At 49.7% G+C, this 24,908-nt stretch overlaps 7 pseudogenes; all 7 read right to left on the bottom strand.

The window, feature by feature from the left end:
• Positions 1-1,779: 1,779 nt before the first annotated feature.
• On the bottom strand, positions 1,780-1,898 carry LOC142258325 (5S ribosomal RNA; annotated as a pseudogene).
• Positions 1,899-3,343: 1,445 nt separating this feature from the next.
• LOC142258229 (5S ribosomal RNA) lies at positions 3,344-3,462 on the bottom strand (annotated as a pseudogene).
• Positions 3,463-5,393: 1,931 nt separating this feature from the next.
• Positions 5,394-5,512, bottom strand: LOC142258167 (5S ribosomal RNA; annotated as a pseudogene).
• A 2,186-nt stretch (positions 5,513-7,698) lies between these two features.
• Positions 7,699-7,817, bottom strand: LOC142258180 (5S ribosomal RNA; annotated as a pseudogene).
• A 5,521-nt stretch (positions 7,818-13,338) lies between these two features.
• LOC142258215 (5S ribosomal RNA) lies at positions 13,339-13,457 on the bottom strand (annotated as a pseudogene).
• A 6,037-nt stretch (positions 13,458-19,494) lies between these two features.
• On the bottom strand, positions 19,495-19,613 carry LOC142258165 (5S ribosomal RNA; annotated as a pseudogene).
• A 2,188-nt stretch (positions 19,614-21,801) lies between these two features.
• On the bottom strand, positions 21,802-21,920 carry LOC142258208 (5S ribosomal RNA; annotated as a pseudogene).
• Positions 21,921-24,908: the final 2,988 nt, after the last annotated feature.

Below are 24,908 nucleotides of genomic sequence, written 5' to 3'. Positions count from 1 at the left end.
CAGGGATTCCCAGCCAGTCTCCCATGCCGGTACTTGCCCGGCCTCAAACTGCGTAGCGGCTGCGATCTGACGAGGGCAGGCACATTCAGTTTAGAGTGGCCGTTGACGGGTAGCTATTGCACCTGTTGGCCTTTTCGAAAGCAAGGCTGAAGTAAAAGCTTTTTGTTTTTTTTTGCTTTTTTTATTGTGGGTAGGGCCACTCTAAGTCCCCCCCCTCTCTCCAAAAAAAGAAATTGTCAAAAATGTCAACGGAACCAGGGATTCCCAGCCAGTCTCCCATGCCGGTACTTGCCCGGCCTCAAACTGCGTAGCGGCTGCGATCTGACGAGGGCAGGCACATTCAGTTTAGAGTGGCCGTTGACGGGTAGCTATTGCACCTGTTGGCCTTTTCGAGAGCAAGGCTGAAGTAAAAGCTTTTTGTTTTTTTTTGCTTTTTTTTATTGTGGGTAGGGCCACTCTAACTCCCCCCCCCTCTCTCCAAAAAAAGAAATTGTCAAAAATGTCAACGGAACCAGGGATTCCCAGCCAGTCTCCCATGCCGGTACTTGCCCGGCCTCAAACTGCGTAGCGGCTGCGATCTGACGAGGGCAGGCACATTCAGTTTAGAGTGGCCGTTGACGGGTATCTATTGCACCTGTTGGCCTTTTCGAGAGCAAGGCTGAAGTAAAAGCTTTTTGTTTTTTTTTGCTTTTTTTTATTGTGGGTAGGGCCACTCTAACTCCCCCCCCCTCTCTCCAAAAAAAGAAATTGTCAAAAATGTCAACGGAACCAGGGATTCCCAGCCAGTCTCCCATGCCGGTACTTGCCCGGCCTCAAACTGCGTAGCGGCTGCGATCTGACGAGGGCAGGCACATTCAGTTTAGAGTGGCCGTTGACGGGTAGCTATTGCACCTGTTGGCCTTTTCGAGAGCAAGGCTGAAGTAAAAGCTTTTTGTTTTTTTTTGCTTTTTTTTATTGTGGGTAGGGCCACTCTAACTCCCCCCCCTCTCTCCAAAAAAAGAAATTGTCAAAAATGTCAACGGAACCAGGGATTCCCAGCCAGTCTCCCATGCCGGTACTTGCCCGGCCTCAAACTGCGTAGCGGCTGCGATCTGACGAGGGCAGGCACATTCAGTTTAGAGTGGCCGTTGACGGGTAGCTATTGCACCTGTTGGCCTTTTCGAGAGCAAGGCTGAAGTAAAAGCTTTTTGTTTTTTTTTGCTTTTTTTTATTGTGGGTAGGGCCACTCTAACTCCCCCCCCTCTCTCCAAAAAAAGAAATTGTCAAAAATGTCAACGGAACAAGGGATTCCCAGCCAGTCTCCCATGCCGGTACTTGCCCGGCCTCAAACTGCGTAGCGGCAGCGATCTGACGAGGGCAGGCACATTCTGTTTAGAGTGGCCGTTGACGGGTAGCTATTGCACCTGTTGGCCTTTTCGAGAGCAAGGCTGAAGTAAAAGCTTTTTGTTTTTTTTTGCTTTTTTTATTGTGGGTAGGGCCACTCTAACTCCCCCCCTCTCTCCAAAAAAAGAAATTGTCAAAAATGTCAACGGAACCAGGGATTCCCAGCCAGTCTCCCATGCCGGTACTTGCCCGGCCTCAAACTGCGTAGCGGCTGCAATCTGACGAGGGCAGGCACATTCAGTTTAGAGTGGCCGTTGACGGGTAGCTATTGCACCTGTTGGCCTTTTCGAGAGCAAGGCTGAAGTAAAAGCTTTTTGTTTTTTTTTGCTTTTTTTTATTGTGGGTAGGGCCACTCTAACTCCCCCCCCTCTCTCCAAAAAAAGAAATTGTCAAAAATGTCAACGGAACCAGGAATTCCCAGCCAGTCTCCCATGCCGGTACTTGCCCGGCCTCAAACTGCGTAGCGGCTGCGATCTGACGAGGGCAGGTACATTCAGTTTAGAGTGGCCGTTGACGGGTAGCTATTGCACCTGTTGGCCTTTTCGAGAGCAAGGCTGAAGTAAAAGCTTTTTGTTTTTTTTTTGCTTTTTTTTATTGTGGGTAGGGCCACTCTAACTCCCCCCCCTCTCTCCAAAAAAAGAAATTGTCAAAAATGTCAACGGAACCAGGGATTCCCAGCCAGTCTCCCATGCCGGTACTTGCCCGGCCTCAAACTGCGTAGCGGCTGCGATCTGACGAGGGCAGGCACATTCAGTTTAGAGTGGCCGTTGACGGGTAGCCATTGCACCTGTTGGCCTTTTCGAGAGCAAGGCTGAAGTAAAAGCTTTTTGTTTTTTTTTGCTTTTTTTTATTGTGGGTAGGGCCACTCTAACTTCCCCCCCTCTCTCCAAAAAAAGAAATTGTCAAAAATGTCAACGGAACCAGGGATTCCCAGCCAGTCTCCCATGCCGGTACTTGCCCGGCCTCAAACTACGTAGCGGCTGCGATCTGACGAGGGCAGGCACATTCAGTTTAGAGTGGCCGTTGACGGGTAGCTATTGCACCTGTTGGCCTTTTCGAGAGCAAGGCTGAAGTAAAAGCTTTTTGTTTTTTTTTTGCTTTTTTTTATTGTGGGTAGGGCCACTCTAACTTTCCCCCCTCTCTCCAAAAAAAGAAATTGTCAAAAATGTCAACGGAACCAGGGATTCCCAGCCAGTCTCCCATGCCGGTACTTGCCCGGCCTCAAACTGCGTAGCGGCTGCGATCTGACGAGGGCAGGCACATTCAGTTTAGAGTGGCCGTTGACGGGTAGCTATTGCACCTGTTGGCCTTTTCGAGAGCAAGGCTGAAGTAAAAGCTTTTTGTTTTTTTTTGCTTTTTTTATTGTGGGTAGGGCCACTCTAACTCCCCACCCCTCTCTCCAAAAAAAGAAATTGTCAAAAATGTCAACGGAACCAGGGATTCCCAACCAGTCTCCCATGCCGGTACTTGCCCGGCCTCAAACTGCGTAGCGGCTGCGATCTGACGAGGTAGCGGCTGCGATCTGACGAGGGCAGGCACATTCAGTTTAGAGTGGCCGTTGACGGGTAGCTATTGCACCTGTTGGCCTTTTCGAGAGCAAGGCTGAAGTAAAAGCTTTTTGGTTTTTTTTGCTTTTTTTTATTGTGGGTAGGGCCACTCTAACTCCCCACCCCCTCTCTCCAAAAAAAGAAATTGTCAAAAATGTCAACGGAACCAGGGATTCCCAGCCAGTCTCCCATGCCGGTACTTGCCCGGGCCTCAAACTGCGTAGCGGCTGCGATCTGACGAGGGCAGGCACATTCAGTTTAGAGTGGCCGTTGACGGGTAGCTATTGCACCTGTTGGCCTTTTCGAGAGCAAGGCTGAAGTAAAAGCTTTTTGTTTTTTTTTGCTTTTTTTTATTGTGGGTAGGGCCACTCTAACTCCCCCCCCCTCTCTCCAAAAAAAGAAATTGTCAAAAATGTCAACGGAACCAGGGATTCCCAGCCAGTCTCCCATGCCGGTACTTGCCCGGCCTAAAACTGCGTAGCGGCTGCGATCTGACGAGGGCAGGCACATTCAGTTTAGAGTGGCCATTGACGGGTAGCTATTGCACCTGTTGGCCTTTTCGAGAGCAAGGCTGAAGTAAAAGCTTTTTGTTTTTTTTTGCTTTTTTTTATTGTGGGTAGGGCCACTCTAACTCCCCCCCCTCTCTCCAAAAAAAGAAATTGTCAAAAATGTCAACGGAACCAGGGATTCCCAGCCAGTCTCCCATGCCGGTACTTGCCCGGCCTCAAACTGCGTAGCGGCTGCGATCTGACGAGGGCAGGCACATTCAGTTTAGAGTGGCCGTTGACGGGTAGCTATTGCACCTGTTGGCCTTTTCGAGAGCAAGGCTGAAGTAAAAGCTTTTTGTTTTTTTTTGCTTTTTTTTATTGTGGTTAGGGCCACTCTAACTCCCCCCCCCTCTCTCCAAAAAAAGAAATTGTCAAAAATGTCAACGGAACCAGGGATTCCCAGCCAGTCTCCCATGCCGGTACTTGCCCGGCCTCAAACTGCGTAGCGGCTGCGATCTGACGAGGGCAGGCACATTCAGTTTAGAGTGGCCGTTGACGGGTAGCTATTGCACCTGTTGGCCTTTTCGAGAGCAAGGCTGAAGTAAAAGCTTTTTGTTTTTTTTTCTTTTTTTTATTGTGGGTAGGGCCCACTCTAACTCCCCCCCCCTCTCTCCAAAAAAAGAAATTGTCAAAAATGTCAACGGAACCAGGGATTCCCAGCCAGTCTCCCATGCCGGTACTTGCCCGGCCTCAAACTGCGTAGCGGCTGCGATCTGACGAGGGCAGGCACATTCAGTTTAGAGTGGCCGTTGACGGGTAGCTATTGCACCTGTTGGCCTTTTCGAGAGCAAGGCTGAAGTAAAAGCTTTTTGGTTTTTTTGCTTTTTTTATTGTGGGTAGGGCCACTCTAACTCCCCCCCCCCTCTCTCCAAAAAAAGAAATTGTCAAAAATGTCAACGGAACCAGGGATTCCCAGCCAGTCTCCCATGCCGGTACTTGCCCGGCCTCAAACTGCGTAGCGGCTGCGATCTGACGAGGGCAGGCACATTCAGTTTAGAGTGGCCGTTGACGGGTAGCTATTGCACCTGTTGGCCTTTTCGAGAGCAAGGCTGAAGTAAAAGCTTTTTGTTTTTTTTTGCTTTTTTTATTGTGGGTAGGGCCACTCTAACTCCCCCCCCCTCTCTCCAAAAAAAGAAATTGTCAAAAATGTCAACGGAACCAGGGATTCCCAGCCAGTCTCCCATGCCGGTACTTGCCCGGCCTCAAACTGCGTAGCGGCTGCGATCTGACGAGGGCAGGCACATTCAGTTTAGAGTGGCCGTTGACGGGTAGCTATTGCACCTGTTGGCCTTTTCGAGAGCAAGGCTGAAGTAAAAGCTTTTTGTTTTTTTTTGCTTTTTTTATTGTGGGTAGGGCCACTCTAACTCCCCCCCCCTCTCTCCAAAAAAAGAAATTGTCAAAAATGTCAACGGAACCAGGGATTCCCAGCCAGTCTCCCATGCCGGTACTTGCCCGGCCTCAAACTGCGTAGCGGCTGCGATCTGACGAGGGCAGGCACATTCAGTTTAGAGTGGCCGTTGACGGGTAGCTATTGCACCTGTTGGCCTTTTCGAGAGCAAGGCTGAAGTAAAAGCTTTTTGTTTTTTTTTGCTTTTTTTTATTGTGGGTAGGGCCACTCTAACTCCCCCCCCCCTCTCTCCAAAAAAAAATTGTCAAAAATGTCAACGGAACCAGGGATTCCCAGCCAGTCTCCCATGCCGGTACTTGCCCGGCCTCAAACTGCGTAGCGGCAGCGATCTGACGAGGGCAGGCACATTCAGTTTAGAGTGGCCGTTGACGGGTAGCTATTGCACCTGTTGGCCTTTTCGAGAGCAAGGCTGAAGTAAAAGCTTTTTGTTTTTTTTTGCTTTTTTTTATTGTGGGTAGGGCCACTCTAACACCCCCCCCTCTCTCCAAAAAAAGAAATTGTCAAAAATGTCAACGGAACCAGGGATTCCCAGCCAGTCTCCCATGCCGGTACTTGCCCGGCCTCAAACTGCGTAGCGGCTGCGATCTGACGAGGGCAGGTACATTCAGTTTAGAGTGGCCGTTGACGGGTAGCTATTGCACCTGTTGGCCTTTTCGAGAGCAAGGCTGAAGTAAAAGCTTTTTGTTTTTTTTTGCTTTTTTTTATTGTGGGTAGGGCCACTCTAACTCCCCCCCCTCTCTCCAAAAAAAGAAATTGTCAAAAATGTCAACGGAACCAGGGATTCCCAGCCAGTCTCCCATGCCGGTCCTTGCCCGGCCCTCAAACTCTGTAGCGGCTGCGATCTGACGAGGGCAGGCACATTCAGTTTAGAGTGGCCGTTGACGGGTAGCTATTGCACCTGTTGGCCTTTTCGAGAGCAAGGCTGAAGTAAAAGCTTTTTGTTTTTTTTTGCTTTTTTTATTGTGGGTAGGGCCACTCTAACTCCCCCCCCTCTCTCCAAAAAAAGAAATTGTCAAAAATGTCAACGGAACCAGGGATTCCCAGCCAGTCTCCCATGCCGGTACTTGCCCGGCCTCAAACTGCGTAGCGGCTGCGATCTGACGAGGGCAGGCACATTCAGTTTAGAGTGGCCGTTGACGGGTAGCTATTGCACCTGTTGGCCTTTTCGAGAGCAAGGCTGAAGTAAAAGCTTTTTGTTTTTTTTTGCTTTTTTTTATTGTGGGTAGGGCCACTCTAACTCCCCCCCCTCTCTCCAAAAAAAGAAATTGTCAAAAATGTCAACGGAACAAGGGATTCCCAGCCAGTCTCCCATGCCGGTACTTGCCCGGCCTCAAACTGCGTAGCGGCTGCGATCTGACGAGGAAAGGCACATTCAGTTTAGAGTGGCCGTTGACGGGTAGCCATTGCACCTGTTGGCCTTTTCGAGAGCAAGGCTGAAGTAAAAGCTTTTTGTTTTTTTTTGCTTTTTTTTATTGTGGGTAGGGCCACTCTAACTCCCCCCCCTCTCTCCAAAAAAAGAAATTGTCAAAAATGTCAACGGAACCAGGGATTCCCAGCCAGTCTCCCATGCCGGTACTTGCCCGGCCTCAAACTGCGTAGCGGCTGCGATCTGACGAGGGCAGGCACATTCAGTTTAGAGCGGCCGTTGACAGGTAGCTATTGCACCTGTTGGCCTTTTCGAGAGCAAGGCTGAAGTAAAAGCTTTTTGTTTTTTTTTGCTTTTTTTATTGTGGGTAGGGCCACTCTAACTCCCCCCCCTCTCCAAAAAAAGAAATTGTCAAAAATGTCAACGGAACCAGGGATTCCCAGCCAGTCTCCCATGCCGGTACTTGCCCGGCCTCAAACTGCGTAGCGGCTGCGATCTGACGAGGGCAGGCACATTCAGTTTAGAGTGGCCGTTGACGGGTAGCTATTCACCTGTTGGCCTTTTCGAGAGCAAGGCTGAAGTAAAAGCTTTTTGTTTTTTTTTGCTTTTTTTTATTGTGGGTAGGGCCACTCTAACTCCCCCCCCTCTCTCCAAAAAAAGAAATTGTCAAAAATGTCAACGGAACCAGGGATTCCCAGCCAGTCTCCCCATGCCGGTACTTGCCCGGCCTCAAACTGCGTAGCGGCTGCGATCTGACGAGGGCAGGCACATTCAGTTTAGAGTGGCCGTTGACGGGTAGCTATTGCACCTGTTGGCCTTTTCGAGAGCAAGGCTGAAGTAAAAGCTTTTTGTTTTTTTTTGCTTTTTTTTATTGTGGGTAGGGCCACTCTAACTCCCCCCCCCTCTCTCCAAAAAAAGAAATTGTCAAAAATGTCAACGGAACCAGGGATTCCCAGCCAGTCTCCCATGCCGGTACTTGCCCGGCCTCAAAACTGCGTAGCGGCTGCGATCTGACGAGGGCAGGCACATTCAGTTTAGAGTGGCCGTTGACGGGTAGCTATTGCACCTGTTGGCCTTTTCGAGAGCAAGGCTGAAGTAAAAGCTTTTTGTTTTTTTTTGCTTGTTTTTATTGTGGGTAGGGCCACTCTAACTCCCCCCCCCTCTCTCCAAAAAAAGAAATTGTCAAAAATGTCCACGGAACCAGGGATTCCCAGCCAGTCTCCCATGCCGGTACTTGCCCGGCCTCAAACTGCGTAGCGGCTGCGATCTGACGAGGGCAGGCACATTCAGTTTAGAGTGGCCGTTGACGGGTAGCTATTGCACCTGTTGGCCTTTTCGAGAGCAAGGCTGAAGTAAAAGCTTTTTGTTTTTTTTTGCTTTTTTTTTATTGTGGGTAGGGCCACTCTAACTCCCCCCCCTCTCTCCAAAAAAAGAAATTGTCAAAAATGTCAACGGAACCAGGGATTCCCAGCCAGTCTCCCATGCCGGTACTTGCCCGGCCTCAAACTGCGTAGCGGCTGCGATCTGATGAGGGCAGGCACATTCAGTTTAGAGTGGCCGTTGACGGGTAGCTATTGCACCTGTTGGCCTTTTCGAGAGCAAGGCTGAAGTAAAAGCTTTTTGGGTTTTTTTGCTTTTTTTTATTGTGGGTAGGGCCACTCTAACTCCCCCCCCTCTCTCCAAAAAAAGAAATTGTCAAAAATGTCAACGGAACCAGGGATTCCCAGCCAGTCTCCCATGCCGGTACTTGCCCGGCCTCAAACTGCGTAGCGGCTGAGATCTGACGAGGGCAGGCACATTCAGTTTAGAGTGGCCGTTGACGGGTAGCTATTGCACCTGTTGGCCTTTTCGAGAGCAAGGCTGAAGTAAAAGCTTTTTGTTTTTTTTTGCTTTTTTTTATTGTGGGTAGGGCCACTCTAACTCCCCCCCCTCTCTCCAAAAAAAGAAATTGTCAAAAATGTCAACGGAACAAGGGATTCCCAGCCAGGCTCCCATGCCGGTACTTGCCCGGCCTCAAACTGCGTAGCGGCTGCGATCTGATGAGGGCAGGCACATTCAGTTTAGAGTGGCTGTTGACGGGTAGCTATTGCACCTGTTGGCCTTTTCGAGAGCAAGGCTGAAGTAAAAGCTTTTTGGTTTTTTTTGCTTTTTTTTATTGTGGGTAGGGCCACTCTAACTCCCCCCCTCTCTCCAAAAAAAGAAATTGTCAAAAATGTCAACGGAACCAGGGATTCCCAGCCAGTCTCCCATGCCGGTACTTGCCCGGCCACAAACTGCGTAGCGGCTGCGATCTGACGAGGGCAGGCACATTCAGTTTAGAGTGGCCGTTGACGGGTAGCTATTGCACCTGTTGGCCTTTTCGAGAGCAAGGCTGAAGTAAAAGCTTTTTGTTTTTTTTTGCTTTTTTTTATTGTGGGTAGGGCAACTCTAACTCCCCCCCCCTCTCTCCAAAAAAAGAAATTGTCAAAAATGTCAACGGAACCAGGGATTCCCAGCCAGTCTCCCATGCCGGTACTTGCCCGTCCTCAAACTGCGTAGCGGCTGCGATCTGACGAGGGCAGGCACATTCAGTTTAGAGTGGCCGTTGACGGGTAGCTATTGCACCTGTTGGCCTTTTCGAGAGCAAGGCTGAAGTAAAAGCTTTTTGTTTTTTTTTTGCTTTTTTTTATTGTGGGTAGGGCCACTCTAACTCCCCCCCCTCTCTCCAAAAAAAGAAATTGTCAAAAATGTCAACGGAACCAGGGATTCCCAGCCAGTCTCCCATGCCGGTACTTGCCCGGCCTCAAACTGCGTAGCGGCTGCGATCTGACGAGGGCAGGCACATTCAGTTTAGAGTGGCTGTTGACGGGTAGCCATTGCACCTGTTGGCCTTTTCGAGAGCAAGGCTGAAGTAAAAGCTTTTTGTTTTTTTTTGCTTTTTTTTATTGTGGGTAGGGCCACTCTAACTCCCCCCCCTCTCTCCAAAAAAAGAAATTGTCAAAAATGTCAACGGAACCAGGGATTCCCAGCCAGTCTCCCATGCCGGTACTTGCCCGGCCTCAAACTGCGTAGCGGCTGCGATCTGACGAGGGCAGGCACATTCAGTTTAGAGTGGCCGTTGACGGGTAGCTATTGCACCTGTTGGCCTTTTCGAGAGCAAGGCTGAAGTAAAAGCTTTTTGTTTTTTTTGCTTTTTTTTATTGTGGGTAGGGCCACTCTAACTCCCCCCCCTCTCTCCAAAAAAAGAAATTGTCAAAAATGTCAACGGAACCAGGGATTCCCAGCCAGTCTCCCATGCCGGTACTTGCCCGGCCTCAAACTGCGTAGCGGCTGCGATCTGACGAGGGCAGGCACATTCAGTTTAGAGTGGCCGTTGACGGGTAGCTATTGCACCTGTTGGCCTTTTCGAGAGCAAGGCTGAAGTAAAAGCTTTTTGGTTTTTTTTGCTTTTTTTTATTGTGGGTAGGGCCACTCTAACTCCCCCCCCCTCTCTCCAAAAAAAGAAATTGTCAAAAATGTCAACGGAACCAGGGATTCCCAGCCAGTCTCCCATGCCGGTACTTGCCCGGCCTCAAACTGCGTAGCGGCTGCGATCTAACGAGGGCAGGCACATTCAGTTTAGAGTGGCCGTTGACGGGTAGCTATTGCACCTGTTGGCCTTTTCGAGAGCAAGGCTGAAGTAAAAGCTTTTTGTTTTTTTTTGCTTTTTTTTATTGTGGGTAGGGCCACTCTAACTCCCCCCCCTCTCTCCAAAAAAAGAAATTGTCAAAAATGTCAACGGAACCAGGGATTCCCAGCCAGTCTCCCATGCCGGTACTTGCCCGGCCTCAAACTGCGTAGCGGCTGCGATCTGACGAGGGCAGGCACATTCAGTTTAGAGTGGCCGTTGACGGGTAGCTATTGCACCTGTTGGCCTTTTCGAGAGCAAGGCTGAAGTAAAAGCTTTTTGTTTTTTTTTGCTTTTTTTTATTGTGGGTAGGGCCACTCTAACTCCCCCCACCTCTCTCCAAAAAAAGAAATTGTCAAAAATGTCAACGGAACCAGGGATTCCCAGCCAGTCTCCCATGCCGGTACTTGCCCGGCTTCAAACTGCGTAGCGGCTGCGATCTGACGAGGGCAGGCACATTCAGTTTAGAGTGGCCGTTGACGGGTAGCTATTGCACCTGTTGGCCTTTTCGAGAGCAAGCTGAAGTAAAAGCTTTTTGGTTTTTTTTGCTTTTTTTTATTGTGGGTAGGGCCACTCTAACTCCCCCCCCCTCTCTCCAAAAAAAGAAATTGTCAAAAATGTCAACGGAACCAGGGATTCCCAGCCAGTCTCCCATGCCGGTACTTGCCCGGCTTCAAACTGCGTAGCGGCTGCGATCTGACGAGGGCAGGCACATTCAGTTTAGAGTGGCCGTTGACGGGTAGCTATTGCACCTGTTGGCCTTTTCGAGAGCAAGGCTGAAGTAAAAGCTTTTTGTTTTTTTTTGCTTTTTTTTATTGTGGGTAGGGCCACTCTAACTCCCCCCCCTCTCTCCAAAAAAAGAAATTGTCAAAAATGTCAACGGAACCAGGGATTCCCAGCCAGTCTCCCATGCCGGTACTTGCCCGCCTCAAACTGCGTAGCGGCTGCGATCTGACGAGGGCAGGCACATTCAGTTTAGAGTGGCCGTTGACGGGTAGCTATTGCACCTGTTGGCCTTTTCGAGAGCAAGGCTGAAGTAAAAGCTTTTTGTTTTTTTTTGCTTTTTTTTATTGTGGGTAGGGCCACTCTAACTCCCCCCCCTCTCTCCAAAAAAAGAAATTGTCAAAAATGTCAACGGAACCAGGGATTCCCAGCCAGTCTCCCATGCCGGTACTTGCCCGGCCTCAAACTGCGTAGCGGCTGCGATCTGACGAGGGCAGGCACATTCAGTTTAGAGTGGCCGTTGACGGGTAGCTATTGCACCTGTTGGCCTTTTCGAGAGCAAGGCTGAAGTAAAAGCTTTTTGGTTTTTTTTGCTTTTTTTTATTGTGGGTAGGGCCACTCTAACTCCCCCCCCTCTCTCCAAAAAAAGAAATTGTCAAAAATGTCAACGGAACCAGGGATTCCCAGCCAGTCTCCCATGCCGGTACTTGCCCGGCCTCAAACTGCGTAGCGGCTGCGATCTGACGAGGGCAGGCACATTCAGTTTAGAGTGGCCGTTGACGGGTAGCTATTGCACCTGTTGGCCTTTTCGAGAGCAAGGCTGAAGTAAAAGCTTTTTGTTTTTTTTTGCTTTTTTTTATTGTGGGTAGGGGCCACTCTAACTCCCCCCCCCTCTCTCCAAAAAAAGAAATTGTCAAAAATGTCAACGGAACCAGGGATTCCCAGCCAGTCTCCCATGCCGGTACTTGCCCGGCCTCAAACTGCGTAGCGGCTGCGATCTGACGAGGGCAGGCACATTCAGTTTAGAGTGGCCGTTGACGGGTAGCTATTGCACCTGTTGGCCTTTTCGAGAGCAAGGCTGAAGTAAAAGCTTTTTGTTTTTTTTTGCTTTTTTTTATTGTGGGTAGGGCCACTCTAACTCCCCCCCCTCTCTCCAAAAAAAGAAATTGTCAAAAATGTCAACGGAACCAGAGATTCCCAGCCAGTCTCCCATGCCGGTACTTGCCCGGCCTCAAACTGCGTAGCGGCTGCGATCTGACGAGGGCAGGCACATTCAGTTTAGAGTGGCCGTTGACGGGTAGCTATTGCACCTGTTGGCCTTTTCGAGAGCAAGGCTGAAGTAAAAGCTTTTTGTTTTCTTTTGCTTTTTTTTATTGTGGGTAGGGCCACTCTAACTCCCCCCCCCTCTCTCCAAAAAAAGAAATTGTCAAAAATGTCAACGGAACCAGGGATTCCCAGCCAGTCTCCCATGCCGGTACTTGCCCGGCCTCAAACTGCGTAGCGGCTGCGATCTGACGAGGGCAGGCACATTCAGTTTAGAGTGGCCGTTGACGGGTAGCTATTGCACCTGTTGGCCTTTTCGAGAGCAAGGCTGAAGTAAAAGCTTTTTGTTTTTTTTTGCTTTTTTTTATTGTGGGTAGGGCCACTCTAACTCCCCCCCCTCTCTCCAAAAAAAGAAATTGTCAAAAATGTCAACGGAACCAGGGATTCCCAGCCAGTCTCCCATGCCGGTACTTGCCCGGCCTCAAACTGCGTAGCGGCTGCGATCTGACGAGGGCAGGCACATTCAGTTTAGAGTGGCCGTTGACGGGTAGCTATTGCACCTGTTGGCCTTTTCGAGAGCAAGGCTGAAGTAAAAGCTTTTTGGTTTTTTTTGCTTTTTTTTATTGTGGGTAGGGCCACTCTAACTCCCCCCCCTCTCTCCAAAAAAAGAAATTGTCAAAATGTCAACGGAACCAGGGATTCCCAGCCAGTCTCCCATGCCGGTACTTGCCCGGCCTCAAACTGCGTAGCGGCTGCGATCTGACGAGGGCAGGCACATTCAGTTTAGAGTGGCCGTTGACGGGTAGCTATTGCACCTGTTGGCCTTTTCGAGAGCAAGGCTGAAGTAAAAGCTTTTTGGTTTTTTTTGCTTTTTTTTATTGTGGGTAGGGCCACTCTAACTCCCCCCCCCCCTCTCTCCAAAAAAAGAAATTGTCAAAAATGTCAACGGAACCAGGGATTCCCAGCCAGTCTCCCATGCCGGTACTTGCCCAGCCTCAAACTGCGTAGCGGCTGCGATCTGACGAGGGCAGGCACATTCAGTTTAGAGTGGCCGTTGACGGGTAGCTATTGCACCTGTTGGCCTTTTCGAGAGCAAGGCTGAAGTAAAAGCTTTTTGGTTTTTTTTGCTTTTTTTTATTGTGGGTAGGGCCACTCTAACTCCCCCCCCTCTCTCCAAAAAAAGAAATTGTCAAAAATGTCAACGGAACCAGGGATTCCCCAGCCAGTCTCCCATGCCGGTACTTGCCCGGCCCTCAAACTGCGTAGCGGCTGCGATCTGACGAGGGCAGGCACATTCAGTTTAGAGTGGCCGTTGACGGGTAGCTATTGCACCTGTTGGCCTTTTCGAGAGCAAGGCTGAAGTAAAAGCTTTTTGTTTTTTTTTGCTTTTTTTTATTGTGGGTAGGGCCACTCTAACTCCCCCCCCTCTCTCCAAAAAAAGAAATTGTCAAAAATGTCAACGGAACCAGGGATTCCCAGCCAGTCTCCCATGCCGGTACTTGCCCGGCCTCAAACTGCGTAGTGGCTGCGATCTGACGAGGGCAGGCACATTCAGTTTAGAGTGGCCGTTGACGGGTAGCTATTGCACCTGTTGGCCTTTTCGAGAGCAAGGCTGAAGTAAAAGCTTTTTGGTTTTTTTTGCTTTTTTTTATTGTGGGTAGGGCCACTCTAACTCCCCCCCCCTCTCTCCAAAAAAAGAAATTGTCAAAATGTCAACGGAACCAGGGATTCCCAGCCAGTCTCCCATGCCGGTACTTGCCCGGCCTCAAACTGCGTAGCGCCTGCGATCTGACGAGGGCAGGCACATTCAGTTTAGAGTGGCCGTTGACGGGTAGCTATTGCACCTGTTGGCCTTTTCGAGAGCAAGGCTGAAGTAAAAGCTTTTTGTTTTTTTTTGCTTTTTTTTATTGTGGGTAGGGCCACTCTAACACCCCCCCCCCTCTCTCCAAAAAAAGAAATTGTCAAAAATGTCAACGGAACCAGGGATTCCCAGCCAGTCTCCCATGCCGGTACTTGCCCGGCCTCAAACTGCGTAGCGGCTGCGATCTGACGAGGGCAGGCACATTCAGTTTAGAGTGGCCGTTGACGGGTAGCTATTGCACCTGTTGGCCTTTTCGAGAGCAAGGCTGAAGTAAAAGCTTTTGTTTTTTTTTGCTTTTTTTTATTGTGGGTAGGGCCACTCTAACTCCCCCCCCTCTCTCCAAAAAAAGAAATTGTCAAAAATGTCAACGGAACCAGGGATTCCCAGCCAGTCTCCCATGCCGGTACTTGCCCGGCCTCAAACTGCGTAGCGGCTGCGATCTGACGAGGGCAGGCACATTCAGTTTAGAGTGGCCGTTGACGGGTAGCTATTGCACCTGTTGGCCTTTTCGAGAGCAAGGCTGAAGTAAAAGCTTTTTGTTGTTTTTTGCTTTTTTTTATTGTGGGTAGGGGCCACTCTAACTCCCCCCCCCCTCTCTCCAAAAAAAGAAATTGTCAAAAATGTCAACGGAACCAGGGATTCCCAGCCAGTCTCCCATGCCGGTACTTGCCCGGCCTCAAACTGCGTAGCGGCTGCGATCTGACGAGGGCAGGCACATTCAGTTTAGAGTGGCCGTTGACGGGTAGCTATTGCACCTGTTGGCCTTTTCGAGAGCAAGGCTGAAGTAAAAGCTTTTTGTTTTTTTTTGCTTTTTTTTATTGTGGGTAGGGCCACTCTAACTCCCCCCCCCTCTCTCCAAAAAAAAGAAATTGTCAAAAATGTCAACGGAACCAGGGATTCCCAGCCAGTCTCCCCATGCCGGTACTTGCCCGGCCTCAAACTGCGTAGCGGCTGCGATCTGACGAGGGCAGGCACATTCAGTTTAGAGTGGCCATTGACGGGTAGCTATTGCACCTGTTGGCCTTTTCGAGAGCAAGGCTGAAGTAAAAGCTTTTTGTTTTTTTTTGCTTTTTTTTATTGTGGGTAGGGCCACTCTAACTCCCCCCCCCTCTCTCCAAAAAAAGAAATTGTCAAAAATGTCAACGGAACCAGGGATTCCCAGCCAGTCTCCCATGCCGGTACTTGCCCGGCCTCAAACTGCGTAGCGGCTGCGATCTGACGAAGGCAGGCACATTCAGTTTAGAGTGGCCGTTGACGGGTAGCTATTGCACCTGTTGGCCTTTTCGAGAGCAAGGCTGAAGTAAAAGCTTTTTGGTTTTTTTTGCTTTTTTTTATTGTGGGTAGGGCCACTCTAACTCCCCCCCCTCTCTCCAAAAAAAGAAATTGTCAAAAATGTCAACGGAACCAGGGATTCCCAGCCAGTCTCCCATGCCGGTACTTGCCCGGCCTCAAACTGCGTAGCGGCTGCGATCTGACGAGGGCAGGCACATTCAGTTTAGAGTGGCCGTTGACGGGTAGCTATTGCACCTGTTGGCCTTTTCGAGAGCAAGGCTGAAGTAAAAGCTTTTTGTTTTTTTTTGCTTTTTTTTATTGTGGGTAGGGCCACTCTAACTCCCCCCCCTCTCTCCAAAAAAAGAAATTGTCAAAAATGTCAACGGAACCAGGGATTCCCAGCCAGTCTCCCATGCCGGTACTTGCCCGGCCTCAAACTGCGTAGCGGCTGCGATCTGACGAGGGCAGGCACATTCAGTTTAGAGTGGCCGTTGACGGGTAGCTATTGCACCTGTTGGCCTTTTCGAGAGCAAGGCTGAAGTAAAAGCTTTTTGTTTTTTTTTGCTTTTTTTTATTGTGGGTAGGGCCACTCTAACTCCCCCCCCCTCTCTCCAAAAAAAGAAATTGTCAAAAATGTCAACGGAACCAGAGATTCCCAGCCAGTCTCCCATGCCGGTACTTGCCCGGCCTCAAACTGCGTAGCGGCTGCGATCTGACGAGGGCAGGCACATTCAGTTTAGAGTGGCCGTTGACGGGTAGCTATTGCACCTGTTGGCCTTTTCGAGAGCAAGGCTGAAGTAAAAGCTTTTTGTTTTCTTTTGCTTTTTTTTATTGTGGGTAGGGCCACTCTAACTCCCCCCCCTCTCTCCAAAAAAAGAAATTGTCAAAAATGTCAACGGAACCAGGGATTCCCAGCCAGTCTCCCATGCCGGTACTTGCCCGGCCTCAAACTGCGTAGCGGCTGCGATCTGACGAGGGCAGGCACATTCAGTTTAGAGTGGCCGTTGACGGGTAGCTATTGCACCTGTTGGCCTTTTCGAGAGCAAGGCTGAAGTAAAAGCTTTTTGTTTTCTTTTGCTTTTTTTTATTGTGGGTAGGGCCACTCTAACTCCCCCCCCTCTCTCCAAAAAAAGAAATTGTCAAAAATGTCAACGGAACCAGGGATTCCCAGCCAGTCTCCCATGCCGGTACTTGCCCGGCCTCAAACTGCGTAGCGGCTGCGATCTGACGAGGGCAGGCACATTCAGTTTAGAGTGGCCGTTGACGGGTAGCTATTGCACCTGTTGGCCTTTTCGAGAGCAAGGCTGAAGTAAAAGCTTTTTGGTTTTTTTTGCTTTTTTTTATTGTGGGTAGGGCCACTCTAACTCCCCCCCCCTCTCTCCAAAAAAGAAATTGTCAAAAATGTCAACGGAACCAGGGATTCCCAGCCAGTCTCCCATGCCGGTACTTGCCCGGCCTCAAACTGCGTAGCGGCTGCGATCTGACGAGGGCAGGCACATTCAGTTTAGAGTGGCCGTTGACGGGTAGCTATTGCACCTGTTGGCCTTTTCGAGAGCAAGGCTGAAGTAAAAGCTTTTTGTTTTTTTTTGCTTTTTTTTATTGTGGGTAGGGCCACTCTAACTCCCCCCCCTCTCTCCAAAAAAAGAAATTGTCAAAAATGTCAACGGAACCAGGGATTCCCAGCCAGTCTCCCATGCCGGTACTTGCCCGGCCTCAAACTGCGTAGCGGCTGCGATCTGACGAGGGCAGGCACATTCAGTTTAGAGTGGCCGTTGACGGGTAGCTATTGCACCTGTTGGCCTTTTCGAGAGCAAGGCTGAAGTAAAAGCTTTTTGTTTTCTTTTGCTTTTTTTTATTGTGGGTAGGGCCACTCTAACTCCCCCCCCTCTCTCCAAAAAAAGAAATTGTCAAAAATGTCAACGGAACCAGGGATTCCCAGCCAGTCTCCCATGCCGGTACTTGCCCGGCCTCAAACTGCGTAGCGGCTGCGATCTGACGAGGGCAGGCACATTCAGTTTAGAGTGGCCGTTGACGGGTAGCTATTGCACCTGTTGGCCTTTTCGAGAGCAAGGCTGAAGTAAAAGCTTTTTGTTTTTTTTTGCTTTTTTTTATTGTGGGTAGGGCCACTCTAACTCCCCCCCCTCTCTCCAAAAAAAGAAATTGTCAAAAATGTCAACGGAACCAGGGATTCCCAGCCAGTCTCCCATGCCGGTACTTGCCCGGCCCTCAAACTGCGTAGCGGCTGCGATCTGACGAGGGCAGGCACATTCAGTTTAGAGTGGCCGTTGACGGGTAGCTATTGCACCTGTTGGCCTTTTCGAGAGCAAGGCTGAAGTAAAAGCTTTTTGGTTTTTTTTGCTTTTTTTTATTGTGGGTAGGGCCACTCTAACACCCCCCCCTCTCTCCAAAAAAAGAAATTGTCAAAAATGTCAACGGAACCAGGGATTCCCAGCCAGTCTCCCATGCCGGTACTTGCCCGGCCTCAAACTGCGTAGCGGCTGCGATCTGACGAGGGCAGGCACATTCAGTTTAGAGTGGCCGTTGACGGGTAGCTATTGCACCTGTTGGCCTTTTCGAGAGCAAGGCTGAAGTAAAAGCTTTTTGTTTTTTTTTGCTTTTTTTTATTGTGGGTAGGGCCACTCTAACTCCCCCCCCCTCTCTCCAAAAAAAGAAATTGTCAAAAATGTCAACGGAACCAGGGATTCCCAGCCAGTCTCCCATGCCGGTACTTGCCCGGCCTCAAACTGCGTAGCGGCTGCGATCTGACGAGGGCAGGCACATTCAGTTTAGAGTGGCCGTTGACGGGTAGCTATTGCACCTGTTGGCCTTTTCGAGAGCAAGGCTGAAGTAAAAGCTTTTTGGTTTTTTTTGCTTTTTTTTATTGTGGGTAGGGCCACTCTAACTCCCCCCCCCTCTCTCCAAAAAAAGAAATTGTCAAAAATGTCAACGGAACCAGGGATTCCCAGCCAGTCTCCCATGCCGGTACTTGCCCGGCCTCAAACTGCGTAGCGGCTGCGATCTGACGAGGGCAGGCACATTCAGTTTAGAGTGGCCGTTGACGGGTAGCTATTGCACCTGTTGGCCTTTTCGAGAGCAAGGCTGAAGTAAAAGCTTTTTGTTTTTTTTTGCTTTTTTTTATTGTGGGTAGGGCCACTCTAACTCCCCCCCCTCTCTCCAAAAAAAGAAATTGTCAAAAATGTCAACGGAACCAGGGATTCCCAGCCAGTCTCCCATGCCGGTACTTGCCCGGCCTCAAACTGCGTAGCGGCTGCGATCTGACGAGGGCAGGCACATTCAGTTTGGAGTGGCCGTTGACGGGTAGCTATTGCACCTGTTGGCCTTTTCGAGAGCAAGGCTGAAGTAAAAGCTTTTTGTTTTTTTTTGCTTTTTTTTATTGTGGGTAGGGCCACTCTAACTCCCCCCCCTCTCTCCAAAAAAAGAAATTGTCAAAAATGTCAACGGAACCAGGGATTCCCAGCCAGTCTCCCATGCCGGTACTTGCCCGGCCTCAAACTGCGTAGCGGCTGCGATCTGACGAGGGCAGGCACATTCAGTTTAGAGTGGCCGTTGACGGGTAGCTATTGCACCTGTTGGCCTTTTCGAGAGCAAGGCTGAAGTAAAAGCTTTTTGGTTTTTTTTGCTTTTTTTTATTGTGGGTAGGGCCACTCTAACACCCCCCCCTCTCTCCAAAAAAGAAATTGTCAAAAATGTCAACGGAACCAGGGATTCCCAGCCAGTCTCCCATGCCGGTACTTGCCCGGCCTCAAACTGCGTAGCGGCTGCGATCTGACGAGGGCAGGCACATTCAGTTTAGAGTGGCCGTTGACGGGTAGCTATTGCACCTGTTGGCCTTTTCGAGAGCAAGGCTGAAGTAAAAGCTTTTTGTTTTTTTTTGCTTTTTTTTATTGTGGGTAGGGCCACTCTAACTCCCCCCCCTCTCTCCAAAAAAAGAAATTGTCAAAAATGTCAACGGAACCAGGGATTCCCAGCCAGTCTCCCATGCCGGTACTTGCCCGGCCTCAAACTGCGTAGCGGCTGCGATCTGACGAGGGCAGGCACATTCAGTTTAGAGTGGCCGTTGACGGGTAGCTATTGCACCTGTTGGCCTTTTCGAGAGCAAGGCTGAAGTAAAAGCTTTTTGTTGTTTTTTGCTTTTTTTTATTGTGGGTAGGGCCACTCTAACTCCCCCCCCTCTCTCCAAAAAAAGAAATTGTCAAAAATGTCAACGGAACCAGGGATTCCCAGCCAGTCTCCCATGCCGGTACTTGCCCGGCCTCAAACTGCGTAGCGGCTGCGATCTGACGAGGGCAGGCACATTCAGTTTAGAGTGGCCGTTGACGGGTAGCTATTGCACCTGTTGGCCTTTTCGAGAGCAAGGCTGAAGTAAAAGCTTTTTGTTTTTTTTTGCTTTTTTTTATTGTGGGTAGGGCCACTCTAACTCCCCCCCCCTCTCTCCAAAAAAAGAAATTGTCAAAAATGTCAACGGAACCAGGGATTCCCAGCCAGTCTCCCATGCCGGTACTTGCCCGGCCTCAAACTGCGTAGCGGCTGCGATCTGACGAGAGCAGGCACATTCAGTTTAGAGTGGCCGTTGACGGGTAGCTATTGCACCTGTTGGCCTTTTCGAGAGCAAGGCTGAAGTAAAAGCTTTTTGTTTTTTTTTGCTTTTTTTTATTGTGGGTAGGGCCACTCTAACTCCCCCCCCTCTCTCCAAAAAAAGAAATTGTCAAAAATGTCAACGGAACCAGGGATTCCCAGCCAGTCTCCCATGCCGGTACTTGCCCGGCCTCAAACTGCGTAGCGGCTGCGATCTGACGAAGGCAGGCACATTCAGTTTAGAGTGGCCGTTGACGGGTAGCTATTGCACCTGTTGGCCTTTTCGAGAGCAAGGCTGAAGTAAAAGCTTTTTGGTTTTTTTTGCTTTTTTTATTGTGGGTAGGGCCACTCTAACTCCCCCCCCTCTCTCCAAAAAAAGAAATTGTCAAAAATGTCAACGGAACCAGGGATTCCCAGCCAGTCTCCCATGCCGGTACTTGCCCGGCCTCAAACTGCGTAGCGGCTGCGATCTGACGAGGGCAGGCACATTCAGTTTAGAGTGGCCGTTGACGGGTAGCTATTGCACCTGTTGTCCTTTTCGAGAGCAAGGCTGAAGTAAAAGCTTTTTGTTTTTTTTTGCTTTTTTTTATTGTGGGTAGGGCCACTCTAACTCCCCCCCCTCTCTCCAAAAAAAGAAATTGTCAAAAATGTCAACGGAACCAGGGATTCCCAGCCAGTCTCCCATGCCGGTACTTGCCCGGCCTCAAACTGCGTAGCGGCTGCGATCTGACGAGGGCAGGCACATTCAGTTTAGAGTGGCCGTTGACGGGTAGCTATTGCACCTGTTGGCCTTTTCGAGAGCAAGGCTGAAGTAAAAGCTTTTTGGTTTTTTTTTGCTTTTTTTTATTGTGGGTAGGGCCACTCTAACTCCCCCCCCTCTCTCCAAAAAAAGAAATTGTCAAAAATGTCAACGGAACCAGGGATTCCCAGCCAGTCTCCCATGCCGGTACTTGCCCGGCCTCAAACTGCGTAGCGGCTGCGATCTGACGAGGGCAGGCACATTCAGTTTAGAGTGGCCGTTGACGGGTAGCTATTGCACCTGTTGGCCTTTTCGAGAGCAAGGCTGAAGTAAAAGCTTTTTGTTTTTTTTTGCTTTTTTTTATTGTGGGTAGGGCCACTCTAACTCCCCCCCCTCTCTCCAAAAAAAGAAATTGTCAAAAATGTCAACGGAACCAGGGATTCCCAGCCAGTCTCCCATGCCGGTACTTGCCCGGCCTCAAACTGCGTAGCGGCTGCGATCTGACGAGGGCAGGCACATTCAGTTTAGAGTGGCTGTTGACGGGTAGCTATTGCACCTGTTGGCCTTTTCGAGAGCAAGGCTGAAGTAATAGCTTTTTGGTTTTTTTTGCTTTTTTTTATTGTGGGTAGGGCCACTCTAACTCCCCCCCCCGCTCTCCAAAAAAAGAAATTGTCAAAAATGTCAACGGAACCAGGGATTCCCAGCCAGTCTCCCATGCCGGTACTTGCCCGGCCTCAAACTGCGTAGCGGCTGCGATCTGACGAGGGCAGGCACATTCAGTTTAGAGTGGCCGTTGACGGGTAGCTATTGCACCTGTTGGCCTTTTCGAGAGCAAGGCTGAAGTAAAAGCTTTTTGTTTTTTTTTGCTTTTTTTTATTGTGGGTAGGGCCACTCTAACTCCCCCCCCCTCTCTCCAAAAAAAGAAATTGTCAAAAATGTCAACGGAACCAGGGATTCCCAGCCAGTCTCCCATGCCGGTACTTGCCCGGCCTCAAACTGCGTAGCGGCTGCGATCTGACGAGGGCAGGCACATTCAGTTTAGAGTGGCCGTTGACGGGTAGCTATTGCACCTGTTGGCCTTTTCGAGAGCAAGGCTGAAGTAAAAGCTTTTTGTTTTTTTTTGCTTTTTTTTATTGTGGGTAGGGCCACTCTAACTCCCCCCCCTCTCTCCAAAAAAAGAAATTGTCAAAAATGTCAACGGAACCAGGGATTCCCAGCCAGTCTCCCATGCCGGTACTTGCCCGGCCTCAAACTGCGTAGCGGCTGCGATCTGACGAGGGCAGGCACATTCAGTTTAGAGTGGCCGTTGACGGGTAGCTATTGCACCTGTTGGCCTTTTCGAGAGCAAGGCTGAAGTAAAAGCTTTTTGTTTTTTTTTGCTTTTTTTTATTGTGGGTAGGGCCACTCTAACTCCCCCCCCCTCTCTCCAAAAAAAGAAATTGTCAAAAATGTCAACGGAACCAGGGATTCCCAGCCAGTCTCCCATGCTGGTACTTGCCCGGCCTCAAACTGCGTAGCGGCTGCGATCTGACGAGGGCAGGCACATTCAGTTTAGAGTGGCCGTTGACGGGTAGCTATTGCACCTGTTGGCCTTTTCGAGAGCAAGGCTGAAGTAAAAGCTTTTTGTTTTTTTTTGCTTTTTTTATTGTGGGTAGGGCCACTCTAACTCCCCCCCCTCTCTCCAAAAAAAGAAATTGTCAAAAATGTCAACGGAACCAGGGATTCCCAGCCAGTCTCCCATGCCGGTACTTGCCCGGCCTCCAACTGCGTAGCGGCTGCGATCTGACGAGGGCAGGCACATTCAGTTTAGAGTGGCCGTTGACGGGTAGCTATTGCACCTGTTGGCCTTTTCGAGAGCAAGGCTGAAGTAAAAGCTTTTTGTTTTTTTTTGCTTTTTTTATTGTGGGTAGGGCCACTCTAACTCCCCCCCCTCTCTCCAAAAAAAGAAATTGTCAAAAATGTCAACGGAACCAGGGATTCCCAGCCAGTCTCCCATGCCGGTACTTGCCCGGCCTCAAACTGCGTAGCGGCTGCGATCTGACGAGGGCAGGCACATTCAGTTTAGAGTGGCCGTAGACGGGTAGCTATTGCACCTGTTGGCCTTTTCGAGAGCAAGGCTGAAGTAAAAGCTTTTTGTTTTTTTTTGCTTTTTTTATTGTGGGTAGGGCCACTCTAACTCCCCCCCCCCTCTCTCCAAAAAAGGAAATTGTCAAAAATGTCAACGGAACCAGGGATTCACAGCCAGTCTCCCATGCCGGTACTTGCCCGGCCTCAAACTGCGTAGCGGCTGCGATCTGACGAGGGCAGGCACATTCAGTTTAGAGTGGCCGTTGACGGGTAGCTATTGCACCTGTTGGCCTTTTCGAGAGCAAGGCTGAAGTAAAAGCTTTTTGGTTTTTTTTGCTTTTTTTTATTGTGGGTAGGGCCACTCTAACTCCCCCCCCTCTCTCCAAAAAAAGAAATTGTCAAAAATGTCAACGGAACCAGGGATTCCCAGCCAGTCTCCCATACCGGTACTTGCCCGGCCTCAAACTGCGTAGCGGCTGCGATCTGACGAGGGCAGGCACATTCAGATTAGAGTGGCCGTTGACGGGTAGCTATTGCACCTTTTGGCCTTTTCGAGAGCAAGGCTGAAGTAAAAGCTTTTTGTTTTTTTTTGCTTTTTTTTATTGTGGGTAGGGCCACTCTAACTCCCCCCCCCTCTCTCCAAAAAAAGAAATTGTCAAAAATGTCAACGGAACCAGGGATTCCCAGCCAGTCTCCCATGCCGGTACTTGCCCGGCCTCAAACTGCGTAGCGGCTGCGATCTGACGAGGGCAGGCACATTCAGTTTAGAGTGGCCGTTGACGGGTAGCTATTGCACCTGTTGGCCTTTTCGAGAGCAAGGCTGAAGTAAAAGCTTTTTGTTTTTTTTTGCTTTTTTTTATTGTGGGTAGGGCCACTCTAACTCCCCCCCTCTCTCCAAAAAAAGAAATTGTCAAAAATGTCAACGGAACCAGGGATTCCCAGCCAGTCTCCCATGCCGGTACTTGCCCGGCCTCAAACTGCGTAGCGGCTGCGATCTGACGAGGGCAGGCACATTCAGTTTAGAGTGGCCGTTGACGGGTAGCTATTGCACCTGTTGGCCTTTTCGAGAGCAAGGCTGAAGTAAAAGCTTTTTGTTTTTTTTTGCTTTTTTTTATTGTGGGTAGGGCCACTCTAACTCCCCCCCCTCTCTCCAAAAAAAGAAATTGTCAAAAATGTCAACGGAACCAGGGATTCCCAGCCAGTCTCCCATGCCGGTACTTGCCCGGCCTCAAACTGCGTAGCGGCTGCGATCTGACGAGGGCAGGCACATTCAGTTTAGAGTGGCCGTTGACGGGTAGCTATTGCACCTGTTGGCCTTTTCGAGAGCAAGGCTGAAGTAAAAGCTTTTTGTTTTTTTTTGCTTTTTTTTATTGTGGGTAGGGCCACTCTAACTCCCCCCCCTCTCTCCAAAAAAAGAAATTGTCAAAAATGTCAACGGAACCAGGGATTCCCAGCCAGTCTCCCATGCCGGTATTTGCCCGGCCTCAAACTGCGTAGCGGCTGCGATCTGACGAGGGCAGGCACATTCAGTTTAGAGTGGCCGTTGACGGGTAGCTATTGCACCTGTTGGCCTTTTCGAGAGCAAGGCTGAAGTAAAAGCTTTTTGGTTTTTTTTGCTTTTTTTATTGTGGGTAGGGTCACTCTAACTCCCCCCCCCTCTCTCCAAAAAAAGAAATTGTCAAAAATGTCAACGGAACCAGGGATTCCCAGCCAGTCTCCCATGCCGGTACTTGCCCGGCCTCAAACTGCGTAGCGGCTGCGATCTGACGAGGGCAGGCACATTCAGTTTAGAGTGGCCGTTGACGGGTAGCTATTGCACCTGTTGGCCTTTTCGAGAGCAAGGCTGAAGTAAAAGCTTTTTGGTTTTTTTTGCTTTTTTTTATTGTGGGTAGGGCCACTCTAACTCCCCCCCCTCTCTCCAAAAAAAGAAATTGTCAAAAATGTCAACGGAACCAGGGATTCCCAGCCAGTCTCCCATGCCGGTACTTGCCCGGCCTCAAACTGCGTAGCGGCTGCGATCTGACGAGGGCAGGCACATTCAGTTTAGAGTGGCCGTTGACGGGTAGCTATTGCACCTGTTGGCCTTTTCGAGAGCAAGGCTGAAGTAAAAGCTTTTTGTTTTTTTTTGCTTTTTTTTATTGTGGGTAGGGCCACTCTAACTCCCCCCCCTCTCTCCAAAAAAAGAAATTGTCAAAAATGTCAACGGAACCAGGGATTCCCAGCCAGTCTCCCATGCCGGTACTTGCCCGGCCTGAAACTGAGTAGCGGCTGCGATCTGACGAGGGCAGGCACATTCAGTTTAGAGTGGCCGTTGACGGGTAGCTATTGCACCTGTTGGCCTTTTCGAGAGCAAGGCTGAAGTAAAAGCTTTTTGTTTTTTTTTGCTTTTTTTTATTGTGGGTAGGGCCACTCTAACTCCCCCCCCTCTCTCCAAAAAAAGAAATTGTCAAAAATGTCAACGGAACCAGGGATTCCAAGCCAGTCTCCCA

This window comes from Anomaloglossus baeobatrachus, chromosome 1 (genome assembly GCF_048569485.1).
Source record: "Anomaloglossus baeobatrachus isolate aAnoBae1 chromosome 1, aAnoBae1.hap1, whole genome shotgun sequence".
Classification (NCBI taxonomy): domain Eukaryota; kingdom Metazoa; phylum Chordata; class Amphibia; order Anura; family Aromobatidae; genus Anomaloglossus; species Anomaloglossus baeobatrachus.
This window is presented reverse-complemented; position numbering and strand designations above follow the sequence as displayed.